We start from the raw sequence: 12209 nt of genomic DNA on the forward strand, positions 1-12209 counted from the left end.
ATCTGGGAAGCGAAGCGCTGAGGAGGCATGGGGATGCCTTCATTTCTTGTGAAGGATGTTGGCCTTCATTTCCAACCATCTGGAGCCAGAATCAGATGGAATGTGAATGCCGAACTAACAATAATAATAACTTCTATTGACAGAGGACATACTAAGGGCATCTTTAAAAAAAAAAAAAAGAGTTGAGGTAAAGTTACTTTATAATGCTGGGTTAGTTTCTGCTGTACAATGAAGTGAATCAGCTATATCCATGCATATAGCCCCTCCTTCTTGGACTTCCTTCCCATCCCCCCTGATCCTACCCCTTTGGGTCGCCACGGAGCTTCAAGCTGAGCTCCCTGCGCTACAGAGCAGCTTCCAAAGAGCTATCTATTTCACACATGGTGGTGTATATATGCCAATCCCAATCTCCCAATTCATCTCACCTCCCCCTTCCCTCCCCCGACTGCTGTGTCCACACATCCATCACTACATCTGCATCTCTAATCCTGCCCTGCAAATAGGTTCTTCTGTACCATTTTTCTAGGTTCCACACATATGCATTAATATATGATCTTTGTTTTATCTCTTTCTGATTTACTTCACTCTGGATGACAGACCCTAGGTCCATTCACATCTCTCTACATGATCTATTTCATTCCTTTTTATGGCTGGGTGATATTCCAATACCATCCCAAAGAAAAAGAAATGCAAGAAAGCAAAGTGGTTGTATGATGAGGCTTTACAAATAGCTGAGGAAAAAAGAGAAGTGAAAAGCAAGGGAGAAAGGGAAAGATCTACCCAACCGAATGCAAAGTTTCAGAGAATAGCAAGGGGAGATAAGGCCTTCTTAAAGGAACAATGCAAAGAAATAGAGGAAAACAACAGAATGGGAAAGACTGGAGATCTCTTCAAGAAAATTGGAGATACAAGGTAACATGCAAGGATGGACAATAACAACAAAGGACAGAAATGGCAAGGACCTAACAGAAGCAGAAGAGATTAAGAAGAGGTAGCAGGAACACACAGAAGAACTATACAAAAAAGGTCTTAATGAACTGGATAACCATGATGATGTGGTCACTCACCTAGAGCCAGACATCCTGGAGTGTGAAGTCAAGTGGGCCTCAGGAAACATTACTACAAACAAAGCTAGAGGAGGTGACAGAATTTCAGCTGAGCTATTCAAAAATCCTAAAAGACGATGCTGTTAAAGCACTGCACCCAACATGTCAGCAAACTTGGAAAACTTAGCAGAGGACACAGGACTGGAAAAAGTCGATTTCATTTCAGTGCCAAAGAATGTTCAAACTACTGTACAGTTGTGCTCATTTTACATGCTAGCAAGGTTATTCTCAAAATCCTTCAAGCTAGGCTTCAGTAGTACATGAACAGAGAACTTCAAGCTGGGTTTAGAAAAGGCAGAGGAACCAGAGATCAAACTGCCAACATTTGTTGGATCATAGAAAAAGCAAGGGAATTCCAGAAAAACAACTATGTCTCTTTCATTGACTATGCTAAAGCCTTTTACTGTGTGGATCACAACAAACTATGGAAAATTATTAAAGAGATGGGAATACCAGACCACTTTACCTGCCTCCTGAGAAACCTGTTTGCAGGTCAAGAAGCAACAGTTAGAACTGGACATGGAACAAGACTGGGAAAGGAGTACATCAAGGCTGTATATTGTTACCCTGCTTATTTAACTTCTATGCAGAGTACATCATACAAAATGCCAGGATGAATAAATCACAAGCTTGAATCAAGATTGCCAGGAGAAATATCAACAATGTTAGATACGCAGATGATACCACTCTAATGGCAGAAACTGAAGAGGAACTAAAGAGCCTCTTGATGAGGGTAAAAGAGCTGGCTTAAAACTCAACATTCAAAAAACTAATGGCATCCAGTTCCATCACTTCAGGGCAAATAAAAGGGGAAACAGTGGAAGCAGTGACAGATTTTCTTTTCTTGGGCTTTAAAAATCACTGAGGATAGTGACCGCAGCCATGAAATTAAAAGACACCTGCTATGACAAAAGCTATGACAAATCTAGACAGTGTATTAAAAAGCAGAAACATCAGTTTGCTGACAAAGGTCCTTATAGTCAAAGCTATAGTTTTTCCAGTAGTTATGTACAGATGTGAGAGTTGGACCGTAAAGAAGGCTGAGTGCCAAAGAACTGAAGGTTTTAAATTGTGATGCTGGAGAAGACTCTTGAGAGTCCCTTGGACTGCAAAGAGATCAAACCAGTCAACTTAACAGAAATCAACCCTGAATATTCATTGGAAGGACTGATGCTGAGGCTGAAGCTCCACTCCTTTGGCCATCTGATGGGAAGAGCCGACTCATTGAAAAGATCGAAGGCAAAAGGAGAAGGAGGTGGCAGAGGATGAGACGGTTAGATAGCATCACCAACTCAATGAACATGAATTTGAGCAAACTGGGAGACGGTGAAAGACAGTCTGGCGTGCTGCAGTCCATGGGGTCACAGTCAGACACGACTTAGTGACTAAACAATAACAACAGCAACAATATTTTTTGTATATATGTACCACATCTTTATCCATTCATCTATCAATGAACATTTAGGTGGCTTCCATGTCCTGTCTATTGTAAACAGTGCTGCAATGAATACTGGGGTGCATGTGTCCTTTTGAATTATGGTTTCTCAGAGTATATGCCCAGTAGTGAGATGCTGGGTCATATGGTAGGTCTATTTTCAGTTTTTTAAGGAACTTCCATACTGTTCCTCATAGTGGCTATATCAATTTACAAACAACCCAATTTAAAAAAAAATGGGTGGAAAACCTAAATAGACATTTCTTCATAGAAAACATACAGATGACCACAGGCACGTGAAAAAGATGCTCAACAGCACTAATTATTGGAGAAATGCAGATCAAAATTACAATGAGGTTATCATCTCACACTGATCAGAAAGGTCGTCATGAAAAAAATCTACAAACAGTAAATGCTGGAGAGGGTGTGGAGAAATGTGAGCTCTCTTGCACTGTTGGTGGGAATGTAAATTGAAACTAAGTGCATCTTAACAAGCCTAAGTGGCGGGCAGCAATCTCAGCTCCATCTTCAGCTGGGAAAACCGACGCCCCAGTAGTAGAGCAACCTGCCAAGAACACACACACAGCCAGGAAGTGGTGGGGCTGGTGTGTAAACCCAGGCCTACGTGGATCCCAAACTCCAACACGTATAATAAAGGCCTCGGGAGCTACTTTAAAGAGAACTTTGCAGGTGGCTCAGTGGTAAAGAACCCGCCTACCAGTGCAGGAGACACTGGTTTGATCCCTGGATCGGGAAGACCCCCTGGAGAAGGAAATGACAACCCACTCCAGTACTCTTGCCTGCAGAATTTCATGGACAGAATAGCCTGGTGAGTCACAAAGGGTCATATACAACTGAGCACACACGCGCAACTTGAACAACGGCGAGCGAGCTAGTTTAAAAACACAAACTCCTTTTCTAGTGGCCAAAGCTAGAATAACTTGAGCAACAAAACAAAGTAGTATTGGATTATAGCCTGGGGTATAAGATAAAATCCACAAGTCCATACTATTACTAATAACAAGAAAAATTAATCAGTGAGAGAGAGGAGTTCAACCTCCCCTGCACAATTCTAAATAAATCGTGAAGGGGCTTCCCTGGTGGTCCAGTGGTTAAGAATGCACCTCCCAATTCAGGGCACCCCTGGCAGGGAACTAGGATCCCACATGCCATGGGGCAGCTAAGCCTGCACACCACAACTAGAAAGAAGCTCTTGTGCCATAAGAAAGATCCCACATATGCAAGTAAGACCGGACAGCCAAATAAATAAATGTAGACACAGGACCCTAAAGGAGGAGGGGGAGAACTGTACACAATGATCTTCCTTTCAAGAGAACAGTATGGAGTGGGGGAAACAGAGTAACTTCACATAGAAACCTGACAAATGCAACGTCAGCCAGGTGATCCAGGGCAGTAGCAACAGTGGAAAGTCATGTTGATATCATGGACACGTGATGTGATTAAAAGTGGCACTTTATTTCTGTGGACTTTATTTCCACTTTATTTCCTCGCCAAAACCCATAACCCGAGTCCAACTGTGAGAAAAATATCACACAAATTTCAACAGGGCGGTATTCTGACAGTACACTTGTCTGGTATGCCTGAAAACTGGCAAGGTGAGTTAGAACAAGGGAGTTCTGAAACACGGTCACAGCCAACCGGAGCTTAAGGAGACGTGACAACTAGGGGACCACCCTAGAGGTCTGGTAGTTAAGAATCTGCCTTCCAAGGCAGGGGACGCGAGTTCAATCCCTGGTTGGAGAACTAAGGTCACACAAGGCATGCCACAATTAGAGAGCCCCCCAGCCCCGAGCATCACAGTGAAGACCCAATGCAGCCAAAAATAATAAAATGAAATAATGTGGGGCAGTGGGTGAGATCCTGGAATTTAATAATGGGCACTGGGTAAACACTGAGAAAATCTGAATAAACTGTGGGTTTGGGTTATCCATCAGGTATCAGTGTGGTTCATTCATTAGAACCAATGGACTGTGGGTTACCAAACGGTTAGTAGGGGAACCTGGGTGTGGGGTGTATGGGAACTCTCTCCTGTCATCACGAGTTCTCTGTAAATCTAAACTGGTTGGGAAAAAAAAAAAACAAAGTCTACTAAAAACAAATTCCTGGGTTGACCCTCAGAACCCTTGGCCTTGCGGTGCGCATTTGCACAGCTGTAGCGGGGCTGTGAAGGAAGCCAGGCCCACCACCTGCTCACTGACAGCCTGAGGAGGTGCAGAGGATACAGCCAGAGCCCGCAGGGAGAGGGGGCCTTCCACTCCAAGGACGCTGCAGGAACCTCCTCCATCCGACTCTCCGAGGTGAGGGGCTGTGCCTCTCTAGTTAGACTGGCAGCTTTCTTCAAGTGGGAAGTGGAGCCCCTGGTCAGCCCACGTATCCTTCTCTAAATGCATTTTATCTTCCTTTATGTGAGTCAAGGTTCTTTATATGGGTGGGAAAAGAGTTTATGTGCAAGGTGCAAATTAAAAAAATTTGAAGGATAGTCATTTTACAATGTTGGGTTAAGTCTCAAGTGTACAGCAAGGTAATTCAGTTATACATATATAAATAGTCTCTCTTTTATTTGGCCACACCGTGTGACTTAATTCACCTACTAGGGACTGATCCCGCACCCCCTGCCTTGGAGGCATGGAGCCTTCACCATGATCATCAGGGATGTCTGAACAAAATGTACACTTTAAAAAGTATATATTTATTTATTTGGCTGCATCTGGTCTCAGTTCAAGGCATGCGAGCTCGTAGTTGTGGCATGTGAAATCTAGTTCCCTGACCGGGGGTTGAACCCAGACCCCCCACGTTGGGAGCTCCCCCACATTGGGAGCTCGGAGTCGTAGCCTTGGACCACCAGGGGAGCCCCTAAAATGTACATTTTTAATGGTTGGCTAAAGATCTCTCTGCTTCAAAACAACAGGATTCCTAACTCCTTGTTTTTTGTTTTGAAGATTTCTTTCTTTTTGGCTGTGCTGTGTCTTCGTTGCTGTCCTCAGGTGCAGCGAGCTGGCGCTGCTTTGTAGATCTGGGGCTGGGGCTTTTCACTGGGGTGGCTTCTCTCGTTATGGAGCACACGCTCTAGGGTGCATGGGCTTCAGTAGTGCAGTTCCTGGGCTCCGGAGTACAGGCTCAATAGTTGGGGCACACGGGCTTGGCTGCTCCACAGCAAGTGGGATCTTCCTGGACCAGGGATGGCACCCTTGTCCCCTGTGTTGGCAGGTGGATACTTAACCACTGGGCACCAGGGAAGCCCCACTCCTAACTCTATGGATAAGCATAAGTGACGGTCACGAGCAGCACACTCAACTTATTGGGTTTAGTGTCTTAAACCTCCTCTCCTGGCCCCTCTCCATCACACCTTGTACCCCAGTCCTCAGGCATGGACGACTGATAACAGTAGTAACAGCTTAAAATTGTGATGCTGCCAATTCTATAATGGAACAAAACTCAATATCCCAGAAAGCTGCTTCTTGATTGCAAGAAGCTATGACATAGAGGGACGCAGCAAGTCACCCTGAAATGTGGGGGCAGTATATCAGTAGTATGCAGGCGAAACATCTGTTGTTACTGATCTGCAAAAGTTCTTAAGGACAGGACAGGATGTGCCTCTGGTCAAAGCAGGAAGAGCAATGCCTGGAAATCAAATCAAAACTTGACAATGGGAGGGGTGGGAGAGGCCAATTGTATTAACATAAACTGAAGGAATGTTGGGTAGAGAGACTTGGTAAACGTGTGAGGAGCTGAGGGAAAAAAAGGGTAAGAAAAAGCAAGTCTTTGAGAGTCTATCTTGTCTTTCATATTGTCCACAGTAAGTGGAAATCCCTTGAGCCTTACAGGCAGCTCAGAGCTTCCTGGAAGTCTTTCTTGATCAGGATCTTAAGGTTGGTCCAGGGAGCAGTAGGAAGGCAAAGATTGGGTTATTGATTAGTCATGTCTATCATGAACACCAGGAAGGAGAATTAGGCCGGGAGCCACTCTGGACTCCTGTGTCCCTTAGAGGATAGAAATATCTCGGGCCATCCCGGCTATGAAAATCATTCATCTTGTTCACCTTGTTTGGATTCCATGAATACCAACCTCCTAGCTAGAATCTGGCATCCCCTGTGACTTTCCTACAGGGGAAGGAATGTGCTGACAGGCTGACATCAAGATTTCAGGCTGCTTCACGGTGCTTATTCCATCTCACATATTTTTGATCTGGCTTCCTCACCAGGCTCCTGTGAATTTGGTGAGTCTGTCCCTTTCAGCCTGATCAGCTTCACCTGCACTAAAGGCTCTCCTTCTGTAACCTGAAAAGAATGAGTGGCATCACCAGCCTCCAGCTTCCCCCACCCACCCCTCCACCCCACCCCCGTCACACTGGCCCTGAGAGGTTCTTCTCCCAACATCACTAGCCAGCTGCTCTTTGCCACGTCAATCACCCCGACCACAGCCATCTCCCCTGAGCCTAGAATGAGCTGTGGAAGGCTTGCAAAGAAAAAAAAAAAGTGCTAGAGACCAAAATAAGTTCTGTTAAATAGAAAAGAATAAGGAAGAAAGAAATCCTGGGCTTGGGGGTGGGGTGGGGGAGATGCCAAGAACACTTGATAGAAAGCAAGCGGAAGGAACTGGCAGTGTTTAATCTAGAGCAGGGAAGATCCCAGAAGGCCAGCGGGTTCCCAGTCATCAAATATCTGGAGGACTGCAGTGATGCAGCGGGGATAGATCTGTTCCCTGGGGTTCTGGAAGAAAGTACAGAAACCATGGGGGTGGCAGATACAGGGAGACGGGTTTCAACAAGACAAAGTAGAGAAACTTAAAAAAATTTGGGGGGCCACATCTTAGGGGATGCAGGATCTTGGTTCCCCAACCAGGGATCGAACCTGGGCCTCCTGCCTTGGGAGCATGGAATCTTAATGACTGGGGAAGTCCCCCCAAAGAGGAATTTTTAAAGGTAATTTTTCTTTAATATCAATCCTTTAAATATCATCAAATAAGTTCTTTAAAGTTTTTTTTTTTTAATGTGGACCATTTTTTAAATCTTTATTGAATTTGCTACAATATTGCTTCTGTTTTATGTTTTGGTTTTTAGGCTGTGATGCATGTAGGGTCTTAGCTTCCTGATCAGGGTTCAAGTCTGAACCCCCTGCATTCGAAGATGAAATCTTACCCACTGGACCACACGGAAGTCCCAAATATTATCACTTTTTTCCTTTCTTCTTTCTTTGTCAGGTTTGTGAGATGCAGTATAACTAATCAGGAACACAGATTAGAAGATGAACTCCTGGGTTCATTTTCCAATTCTGTCACTTTTTGTTGTTGTTAGTTAGTGGCTAAGTCATGTCTTACTCTTTGAGACCCCGTGGACTGTAGCCCACCAGGCTCCTCTGTCCAGTTCTGTCACTTACTAGCTACGTAACTTTGGGCAAGTTACCTTACTTTCCTATGCCTGTTTTCTCCACTAATAATTGTACCTAACCCATGTGACTGTGCTGAGGACTGGTTAAATTATACATGCAAAGTGCTTAGAATAGCACCCAGTATGCAGTATGTTCTTAGTAAGTGGTAGCAATTATTACTACTTTTATTACAATCTAATATCACTTATACTATTATGCACTATTTCTCTTTAAGCAGACACATTATTTCTATAAATTTATTTGAAAGGAAACTTTATGTTACTACTGTAAAGGCAAAGCCAGAAGCACTTGCCAAAGGCAACCGTACAAATAAACATAAAACAATGTTATTAAATCTTAGCTAGCAACTGCTGCCTGTTCCATCCCCGAAACTTGAGGACCACTGCTTTTTCCATAAGAAGGGAGACAAGTAAGTGTTACAAAAGACGGTCTGGTACTTCACTGAGACTTCTTTTGTTTACTGGGGTGAAAAGGAAGTGTTAGTCACTCAGCTATGTTTGCGACCTCCCTGGCGGCAGCCCGTCAGCCTCCTCTGTCCATGGAATTCTCCAGGTAAGAATACTAGAGTGGGTTGCCATTCCCTTCTCCAAGGGATCTTGCCCAGCCAAGGATCAAACGCGGGTCTCCTGCCTTGCAGGCAGATTCTTAGACTGTGGTCAGAAGGAAAAGTCTGGCAAGTTCAAGGTAGTGAAAAGCTGCAGCTCCTGCTCTGGGGAGAGACAGCGGCAAAGTGCTGGGGAGGGAGGCAGTGCAGGATCAAAGAGGTGGTTTAAAAAGGAAATAACCTCTTTTTCTCGAACGAGGTTTCGTGATCTTTAGCGCCATGATGGTCTGTCACACGAAATCATCTCAACCGTCACCCAGTGGTATGATGGTTGTTTCTTAGTCGCTAAGTTGTGTCCAACTCTTTGAGACCCCATGGGCTCTAGCCCGCCATGCTTCTCTGTCCATGGGATTTCCCAGGCAAGAATACTGGAGTGGGTTGCCATTTCCTTCTCCAGAAGATCATCCCGACCCAGGGATTGAACCCACATCTCCTGCATTGGCAGGCAGGGAAGCCCAGTGGTATGATCAGTAGACTTCAAAAAGCAAAATTAGAAACACGCTGTAGACCGCCATACTCAGCAGCGCCCCCAGAGGACGCCTGCAGCAGTTTCCAGACACACCTGCTGCCTCGCACTTCTTTCTACTGAAGACATTTCCTGGATGCAGGGTGTGTTCTCCAGACTGCATGCAGAAATCGGGGGGAATACTGGGACACACAGTCTCTCTGAGCCCTTTCTCCACAGTAACTCACTCATCAACATAACCTTTACTGGATTTCCCTTCTTCCCCAGTCCATTTCAATCTCACTGGGCTTTCTGGGATCACCTTCCAAATAAATTCCAGGCACCCAAATCCTGGTCTCATGATATGCTTTGGGGAAACCCCAACTATGGAACAGTTTAATTATGGAGCTGAAGAAATGGCTGGGGATACTCCATGGAGATTCATGAATCAAGAAAGAATTCAAGTAGGAGGACATTTAGTATCCTTCTGACACTTAGGTCCATGATTCTGGATCAAGAGTCAGCAAACTACAGTCCATGGTCCACAGGCACTCGCATCCCCCACCTGTTTTTGTACAGCCTGTGAGCTAAGAATGGCTTTTACAATTTTAAATGGTTGGGGAAAAAATCAAAACAAGAATAACATTTTGTGGCCCATAAAAATGATAGAAAACCCAGATTTCAGCATCCATCAATAAAGTTTTATTGGAAACACAGCTACACTCATTCATTCCCATACCATCTATGGCTGCTTTTACTCCGTAACTGCAGAGTTGAGTAGTTGCAACTTAAACCCTAATGGGTTTCAAACTAGTCAGTCCTAAAGGAAATCAACCCTGAATATTCACTGGAAGGACTGATGCTGAAGCTGAAGCTCCCAATACTTTGGCCACCTGATGTGAAGAGTCAACTCACTGGAAAGACCCTGACGCTGGGAAAGATTGAAGGCAAGAGGAGAAGGGGACGACAGAGGATGAGATGGTTGGATGGCATCACCAACTCAATGGACATGAGTTTGAACAAGCTCTGGGAGACAGGACAGGGAAGCCTCGTGTACTGCAGTCCATGGGGTCGCAAAGAGTCAGACACAACTTAGCAATTGAACAACAACAGCAACAACTGGAACTCTATGGTCTGCAACACTCAAAACATTTACCGAAGGGCTTGCCGACCCCTATTCCAGATCATTATCCTGTGGGGACAAGAGGCAGATTGAGACCTTGTTGCCCCTGGGTGAAGAGCCTATCACCAGACCTAGTATTGAGGGGTTTTTTGGATTAGCCACTCACATTTCCTTTTCTTACATCTCTGTGGCCTCCCTCTGCTCTCTGCAGGTACTTAGGACTCTTCTCCTGAGACATTAACGTTTTAACACCAGGAATAATTTTATTTTTAAAAGGACAGAGATCTTATCTTCCCCCACACTTTGCCCACTGTCCCAGGTGATTTCATCCACTCTGGATGGCTTCATTCAGTAACTGATTTCTCCCCAAACCAAACCAAATCCCTGGACCAGGATCATGTCCTGAGATCTCAGACCAACACTCAAACGACTGTTCAACATTAGATTCACATCGGGTAGGGGAGGTGGGTTTTACTGCTTACCAGTGGTGTAACCTTGAGCAAGGCATATAGTTACCCAGGGCATCAATGTCATGACCTGTCAAAGGCGAAAACCATCCCGCCTTGCCTGCCAGGATTACTGCGCTAACTGGACGAAAGGAGAGCTGCCCACGAAACGCTGCCACCCAGCCCCAGCCTCCTCCTCCAGCATACTATTACATTATCAGACCTCTGCTTCCTCCACAGGTCCCGCACCCTGGCTCTTCTTGAGCTCCTTGACTTTGCTACCTGTCAGCCTTTGCACATGCTGTTTTTCCTGCCTGAAACATTTTTTTCCCCATCCCACCCTCTGCCTGGCTGCTTCTCAGCCTTTTTAACCCTCAACCCAAGGCAGGCCCCTTCTGTATGCCTCTCCATCTTTGTGCTGGATTCTCTCACTGCATGTGCAGTAATTTCTAATTAGAGTCAATTCTCATTATTCACAGTGGTTATGTTCTCTGAAGCTGCCATGAACACGAAATTAGCAAATACTAAACCACTGCTCCTAAAAGGAAAAAACCTAAGGGTAGGTTTCTGCAAGCCTCCGGTCACATTTTCATCAACAGATCAATACCTAACCTTGTTTAATGTGTGTTTCTGTTTCAAGACCCCTTATTTAACATATATTGTTGATTCACTGACATTGAACTCATGGCCAGGCCCACTACAACTCAGGCCTGAACAAAGCTTATCAAATACACATTTTCCCCATAAAGCACAACACAGCCTTCTTGGGCTTGGGAACACTAGATAGCACTTCAGCAGTATGTTTGGGGGCTGATTTTTTTTTCCAAACTTATTTTTAATTGAAGGAAAATTGCTTCACAATATTGTGTTAGAAAGAAAGTTAAGTCACTCATTTGTGTCCAACTCTGCAACTCTATGCACTGTAGCCTCCCAGGCTTCTCTGTCCATGGGATTCTCCAGCAAGAGGACCGGAGTGGGCTGCCATTTCCTTGGCCTCTGCCACACATCAACATGAGTCAGCCAGAGGTATACATGTGTCCCCTCCCTCCCACCTCCCACCCCATCCCACCCCTCTAGGTTGTTACACAGCCCTGGTTTGAGTTTCCTGAGTCATGCAGCAAGTTGGTTGTCTTGGGGGTGATTTTTAAACAGAAAAATCAACAGAATGCACAAAAAAATGCAAAAACAACAAAAAACAACCCACAGCACTAAACAGACCATAAAAGGGATGCTTGCTCACAGTTCTGAGAGTTGGAACAAGAAGGCAGTGTCCTCTCGTTTTGACCTCAGGTGGGAACAAGTGTGCTGAGCGACTCAAATTTTTTGCCATTCTGTTCACGTCCATGAATGAGCATGAGAAGTGCTGCAGATACTGACTTGGGGGTTACAAATCAATTTTAGCAAGTGGGAGAATTCGCAAATCCAGAGTCTGCAAACAAGGAGGATCCACTGTACTTTCTTCTCATTTCTCTCGTTCACTAGAGTGTGAGTTCGCTGAGGACTGGTTTGCCTCTTACTCACTGTGAGACCTGTAGCATCTGGATTACAACCTGGCACACAGTAGGCTTTCCACAATAAATCCAGTTGACATGAACCCATGAGTCAATTCTGTGAAAATGCTCCACTGGAAGCAATGACAGCT

General features: G+C 44.9%; 1 protein-coding gene across 2 annotated transcripts in view; it reads right to left on the reverse strand.

Moving 5' to 3' along the window:
- Positions 1 to 12209, reverse strand: part of CHD9 (chromodomain helicase DNA binding protein 9) — a 228889-nt gene that overhangs the window by 203867 nt on the left and 12813 nt on the right. The window lies entirely within an intron of this gene.

The sequence above is a fragment of the Odocoileus virginianus genome, chromosome 20 (assembly GCF_023699985.2).
Source record: "Odocoileus virginianus isolate 20LAN1187 ecotype Illinois chromosome 20, Ovbor_1.2, whole genome shotgun sequence".
In the NCBI taxonomy this organism is placed as follows: domain Eukaryota; kingdom Metazoa; phylum Chordata; class Mammalia; order Artiodactyla; family Cervidae; genus Odocoileus; species Odocoileus virginianus.